The sequence below is a fragment of the Panulirus ornatus genome, chromosome 27 (genome assembly GCF_036320965.1).
Source record: "Panulirus ornatus isolate Po-2019 chromosome 27, ASM3632096v1, whole genome shotgun sequence".
Lineage (NCBI taxonomy): Eukaryota > Metazoa > Arthropoda > Malacostraca > Decapoda > Palinuridae > Panulirus > Panulirus ornatus.
Window position 1 is genome coordinate 6031622 of NC_092250.1, and position 7305 is coordinate 6038926.

The 7305-nt window shown below is 44.5% G+C and overlaps 1 long non-coding RNA gene across 1 annotated transcript in view; it reads right to left on the reverse strand.

The window, feature by feature from the left end:
- The window catches only part of LOC139757478 (uncharacterized), a 127546-nt gene extending 127172 nt beyond the window's left edge, over positions 1 to 374 (reverse strand). Inside the window, exon 1 of the long non-coding RNA XR_011714640.1 lies at positions 1 to 374. This exon is cut by the window's left edge and continues 106 nt beyond it. This is a non-coding gene — a long non-coding RNA (uncharacterized lncRNA).
- Between the last annotated feature and the right edge of the window lie 6931 nt (positions 375 to 7305).

Here is a 7305-nt window from a genome sequence, read left to right on the forward strand (position 1 = left end):
TTTCACCACAATTCATATGTATACATGTATCTTTTTTTGGCCTTTTAGCCGCTGGGTGATTGCGCCAACTGAAGCCCTGATACTGGAAATAAGTTCATCCGAAGCATATTACATTTTCAAACACTTTCATTCCTTCAAAAGGATCGTGTTATCTGTACTGAATACAAATCTCTGTATCTAATATATGATCGACTGTTGTTCACTCCAAGCCATTAAGTTGATGCATTCAGTGGTCGGGTTAAGCAAGAGTACGACTGAGTGCTTCTTGTGATCCACACTTACAAATACAACGAGATAACAAGGCGCCTACGAAGAGTGAGGAGCGGGCGAAGATCCGCGGAGGTGAGTGGCACGGACGAGCGATGTTGCTACCCCGGCGGCTGCCAGACAACTGACTCTCGCCTCTGCGTATTTCCCTCAGCAGGAGCACACACACACACACACACCCCTACCCTCCTCCCCTAACCACCAACCGATCCCCCAACCAGTCTCCCTCTCCCCCTTCCCTTTCCAACGGCGGTCCTGGCGCCGGACCTAACTCTCTCTCTCTCTCTCTCTCTCTCTCTCTCTCTCTCTCTCTCTCTCTCTCTCTCTCTCTCTCTCTCTCTCTCTCTCTCTCTCTCTCTCTCTTCCTCCTCCAAGCCACACAACACCATTCCAACCACCTTCATACCTTCTTATGTTTTAAGGGAATCTTTTTTCTTTCCTTTTTTTTTTCACCCGTGAGGAAAGCTGTTAGTGAGAGTGAGAGAGTTTGAATAGTTAGTGGAGGGCGTTGTGCATCGTACGAGAGGAGTCTGATGGGTTACAGGAGGGTTGGGGTAGTGCCAGACACTGGGAGAAATGGAAGCACTTTGGACGAAGTTAGACGTTACAAGTCCCATATGAGGGAGATCGAGCGTGCATGTGTGGGGTGGGGAGGTGGTGGGGCGTTTCCCAACTTGATACACAAAGTGTTTCCAACTTGATACACAAAGTGTTCCCAACTTGATACACAAAGTGTTCCCAACTTGATACAAAGTGTTCCCAACTTGATACAAAGTGTTTCCATTCTCCTGGTGGGGATTCATCACCCTTCCTGTGACCACCAGATAATCTCTCATAATGCACAAAGCCCCTCCACTTAACTATCAAAGTTTCTCATGGAAGCAATTTTCTTAACCCTCTTGAAGCTTAGCAAATCTTTTTTTTTTTTTATTGTGTTATCCTTTGTTCCTGGAACCCCATCACGAAGGTTTAGATAATCACAGAATTATCCACACTTCCTCCCTTCCCTTATTTCTTATATCTTTTTATCACTTACACAACTTCGAGGGAATTCTCCAAGTTTGGCGAAGTTGATACCGAATATTCATCTCTCTCTCTGAGGTTCCAACTTTCCATATAGTTAATGGTTACGACCACAGGCAGACCTTCTCCCTGGGGGGAAGCTGAGCCGGCTGCATCACGCCCATCACATATGTCTGGGACAGGACTCAAAAAATCTTTAAGAGTTAGGACGAACGCCCACACCTTCACGTAGCCTCGATGGAATCTCCATCATCTTATCTGTGGTGGTGATGGAGGTTCGTATCTCGGATGTTATCCTCTTGCTTTCGTTCTGGATGCTATTCGGACTTTCCCTTCCTTCCTCCATGTACAATTCCCCCCCAGGAAGTGAGTGTGAGCGACCGAGCTACGAGCAGGGGGGGATTACACGTTAAGGAAGGTGGAGCAACTAGACGAACCAGCACGTCTCCTAGCTATACAGTGACTTATGGAACTACACAGACGTCCCTTGAACACACACACACACACACACACACACACACACACACACACACACACACACACACACACACAGGAATAAGGGCCAGACTCTCCTGATGGACAGAGATTTACCGCAGCGGAATGGAATGAAGGGAGTCGTGTCAGTGAAGCCCCAACGAAATGGGTTGCCTCAGGGCTGGGTCCTGGAACCATTGTTCTTCTTGATCTCGGTAAATCACTGGCCAGGAGGACTATACTCATACCTGGATCTGTTCCCGAATGATGGAGCTTACGGGGAAAGACAAGAGTGGCGAGTTTTGCATCCACTTACGGAGGAACCTAGACAAAATTCAAGGTTGGTATGATTAAACACTGTTTAAGAAATTAACCCGAGTAAAGTACAAAGTAATTAGGACGGAACACAGTCCATAGGAAATAGTATCCAGCAGGATATAAACTTCGAGAGCCACCGTGTAAAGGAGAAACCTGGCAGTCGACACTTCATCACCTATCACCAGAGTACGACTTGAGAAAAAGACTAAAACGACTTCAGAACAACTGTAATGGAAGCAAATTGATATACTGCTGGCAAAAAGAAAGAACGAAAAAAGGACTAGTCTGGTGTTCAAATGCACGATGAAGTGATAGTCAGGAAACTGGTCGTGTCGAATATTCAGACAAAACTAGAAAACACGGCCCTCATGTTTGGTCACTGCTCCAACAGCACAAAGCAATGATAATGTCCAGCGGAGGGTAACAAAGATATGTAACGGAACTGGCAGAGCTGAGTTACAGCGCGAGTTTAGAGGCCATAAATTCTCCAACATAGAAGACAAGAGGATGGGCTGAGTTGGTCACAACCTTTTAAGGTTCTTCTTAAAGGGATTTGACAACGTCAACGGCGGGCAGTTCTCTGAAAGATATATGGACGGAGGACAACCAGAGGATACAACATGAAAGAAGCAAAACGATTGGTGCAAAAGATATATGGAAGTATATTCCTAAGAGTCCAAGGGGAAAATGAAACATGATAAGTTCTCAAGTGCACTTTTGTGTAATAATCACATCATCAGGGGAGACACAAGAGAGTAATATAATAGTCACTTAATATACATCGAAGAGATGTGATTATTACACGAAAGTGCACTTGGGAACTTATCATGTTTCATTTTCCCCGTGGACTCATGGGAATATCTTGATCACGCAAAAAATTGTGATCCTTTCCAAAATGTAAGTATATGTCTACAGAATGAGTTATGGACGAAAAGAGTGAGCCCAGCATCAGTATCGTGAATGCTGACAGAATTCGAAAAAGTTTGAAAGACGTTTGATAGTAAAGTACTACAGACGAGCCCAAGTAATGTAAACCATCCTTCCCTTACAAGACAAATAGTTAACTATACTCTACACACACACACACACACACACACACACACACACACACACACACACACACACGCACACGCACACTATCCACATCCAGGCCCAACACAACTTTCCATGGTTTACCCCAGACGCTTCACATGCCCTGGTTCATTCCACTGACAACACGTCGACCCCGGTATACCACATCGTTCAAATTCACTCTATTCCTTGCACGCCTCTCACCCAACTGCATGTTCAGGCACCGATCGCTCAAAATCTTTTTCACTCCATCCTTCCACCTCCAATTTGGCCTCCCACTTCTCCTCGTTCCCTCCACCTCTGACACATATATCCTCTTTGTTAATCTTTTCTCACTCGTTCTCTCCATGTGAGCAAACCATTTCAAAACACCCTCTTCTGCTCTCTCAACTACACTATCTTTATTACCACACATCTCTCCTACCCTTTCAATTACTTTTTCGATCAAACCGCCTCACACCACATATCATCCTCAAACATTTCATTTCCAACACATCCACCCTCCTCCGCACAACCATATCTATAGCCCATTCCTCGCAACCATCAAATATTGCTGTAACTACATTTTCTTCAAACATACCCATATTTGCTCTCCCAGATAACGTCCTCGCTTTCTACATATTCTTCTTCGCTCCCAGAACCTTCGCCCCCTTCCCCACTCTATGACTCACTTCCTCTTCCATGATTCCATTCGCTGCCAAGTCCACTTCCAGATATCAGGAACACTTCACTTCCACCAACTCTTCTCCATTCAAACGCACATTCCCCCTAACCTGTCCCTCAACCCTGCTGAATGTAATAGACCTGGTTTTATTCACATTTACTCTCAGGTTTCTCGTTTTACACACTTTTCCAAACTCAGTCACCAACTTCTGCAGTTTCTCACTCGATCAGCCACCTGTGCTATATCATCGGTGAACAACAACTGACTCACTTCCCAAGCCTTCTCATCCCCAAAAGACTTCATACTCGCCTCTCTCTCTAAAAAAAATGCATTTACCTTCCTAACCACTCCATCCATAAACAAATTAAACAGCCATGGTGACATCACACACCCCTGCAGCAGACCGACCTTCACTGGGAACCAATCACTCCCTTCTCTTCCTACACGTACACATACATGTCTTACACCCTTGATAAAAACTTCTCACCGCTTCTAGCAGCTTACCTCCCACACCATATGATCTTAAGACCTTTCACAAAGCATCTCTATCAACCCTGTCATATGCCTTCTCCATATCCATAAATGCCACATAGAAATCCAACTGTTTTTCTAAGTATTTCTCACACACATTCTTCAAAGCCAAACACCTGATCCACACATCCTCTACCACTTCTGAAACCACACTGGTCTTCCCCAGTCTGACTTTCTGTACATTCCTTCATCCTCTCAATCAATACTCTCTCATACAAATATCCATGTATATCTAACAAACGTATGCCTCTGTAGTTTGAACACTCATCTTTATCCCCTTTGCCTTAGTACAATGGCACTCTGCATGCATTCCGTCAATCGTCAGGTACTTCAAAGTAATCCATACATATACTGAATATCCTCGCCAACTAATCAACAACAATTCTCTCTTTTTATGTTGGAGGCTCCAGTCACGGACATATGTCCACGTCAAGGCCGAGCCTTAATGGAAATAAAGAGAGAATTATGAAGCGGAAAAAGAAGAGACAAGGGAAAGTATTTATAATTTTTGAGGACGTGGAAACTCTTGTCTTTTGAAGTGTGCAAGGTCATAGGTATTGGGAGAGACATGAGAAGGTACAGAGTTCCAAAGTTTCGAGGTGTAAGGAAAGAATCAGGTATCAAAACGGCCCACCCTTGAGTTGCCGTTGGCCACACAATAATCATGTGACGCAGCAGCTTGCCGAGAATTGCATGGTGTAGCTAGTGGTGAGGGCACATAAGCAGCCAGCACTCGGGACCAACCACCAAAATGATACCTACAGAAGAGGGAAAGTGAACCAACGTTGCGGCGTAGGGCAAAAGAGTCAAGTTTGGAAGTTAGCCTGGGACAGTTTATAAGTCGGACCGCTTTCGACTTGAGTCTGTCAGGTAAGGATGCAGAGCTAAAGCCACCCTAAATGTGAGAGCAGTACTCCATACAAGGACGAATCAATCCCTTGTATAAACGGATCAACTGTTCAGAAGAGAAGAAGTTTCGACATCTAAACAGGACACCCAGTCTCTTAGAGGCAAACTTAGCTTTTCCAGTAATGTGAGGTTTCCAAGAAACAGCGGATGTAACAGTAATACCAAGTATGTTTACTGAGTCAAGATGTGGAGATGTAGAGCCGTCAAAGAAGAGGGAAAAGTTGTGAGGAGTTTTCGATAGAAAGATTGGTAGAAATTGAGTTTTAGAGGCATTATACTTAATAAGATTTTGTCTACCCCACTGAGATTTCCTGTCCAAGTCTTAGTTTATTGAGGAAGCTGTGTGATGACGAGATGGGGATTGAGTGAGAGAAGAGGGAGTAGAAGTGAAGGATGTGGATGAATGCAGTGTTGAGTCGTCAGCGTAGGAGTGCATTTTGGGAGTGAGGAGATGGTGGAAAAAAAGGACCGAACCTTGATGTACACCCCTGTTGATGGAGAATAGTGTGGAGGCTGATCTATCAACAACGTGAGACAAATCGGCCGGAGAGGAAGCTAGATATGAAGGAACAAAGTGAGGGAGGGAAGCCAAAAGAGGGAAGCTTAGAGATGAGATCCCGATGATACACCTTGTCAAAAGCCTTGGATATGTCAAGGGCAACTACACTAGACTCCCAAGAGTCTTTCAAGGATGATAATCAGACATTAGCAAGATAGGAAATAATATCACCAGTGGATCTTGCCTCACGGAAGCCATGCTGGTGATCAGAGAGAAAACTGTGATTTTCGAGGTCTTTAGGGATGCGGGAATTGAGGATGGATTCAAAGACTTTGGAAATGGTAGATGTCATAGCAATAGAAAGATTAGCTAGAGGGGTCAGAAAGGTCACCCTTCTAGGGATGGGATGTATCAATGTATGTTTCCAAGGAGAAGGAAACGTTTTGTTTTTTTTAGCAAAACCAGAACAGACGAGCAAGCACAGGTACAAGTTCAGAGGCACACTCTTTCAGTACACGGTGGTAGTTGCCCTCAGGACCATAAGCCTTGCTTGTGTCCAGAGAAAGAAGCACTTTTCGGGCAATCCGGAAAGAGATTGCTGGAAGGGACATAAGTTCAGTATGAGGAGAATCAGGGGATGAAGGAATGTTAAGAGTCATCCAAGGTGGAGTCAAAGGAGAAACGGGAACCAAAGAGAGTTGCTTGGTCAACGGGTGAGACAAGTATAGTGCCGTCAGAAAGGAAAAGTAACGGAAAAGTAGAGAGACAGAAGTTGTTAGAGATGCCCTAAGCTAAAGACCAGAAAGACCTATCAGTGTGTGACGAGGAGAGGTTATCGCACTTCCTTTGAATAAAAGAACGCTGTGCCTCACAGATAATGTGCCTGCAGTGATTGCGAGCAGTGATAGAAGCTGCATGGGAGCCAGAAGAAGGCGAGTTTTTCAAAGCCCAATATGCCAGATCCCTTGCCTTAATGACCTCAAAACAGGAACGGTTGAACCATGGATGGGATGAAGAAGTCGTCTTGGAGGAAGAGAGGATAAATGCTTCTATTCCCCTCAAGACTAACCTCTATTATGCGTTTGGTGGAGACAGAAACATCATCACATAAGAGAGTAATTCACCCAAGAAAAGTCAGAAAGGAAGTTATGTAAGAAATTCCAGTCAGCTTTATTCAGGTGCCAATATTTACGCTTAGAGGGGGGTTGCTGAAAGGGGCTGTCTCGTGAGAATAGATACATATATGAGAGAGTGATCAGATGGACCAATTAGAGGCGAGATTGTATTTACAGCATGATGGACTGGAAGTGAATAACAAATCCAGAATATTATTACATTGATCAAAGCGGTCAGATATATGGGTAGGGTGGGAGATAATTTGCTCTAAATCATTGAGAATGGAAAATGTGAGACCCTTACTCCCTCAACCATTCGTATGGGAGGAATTCAACCATTCCCTATGGTGAACATTAAAATCCCCGAGGTAGAGGATCTCGGCTTGCGGATGAAGGAATGTCACAGTCTCATGACAGGAGTTTAGATACTTGAA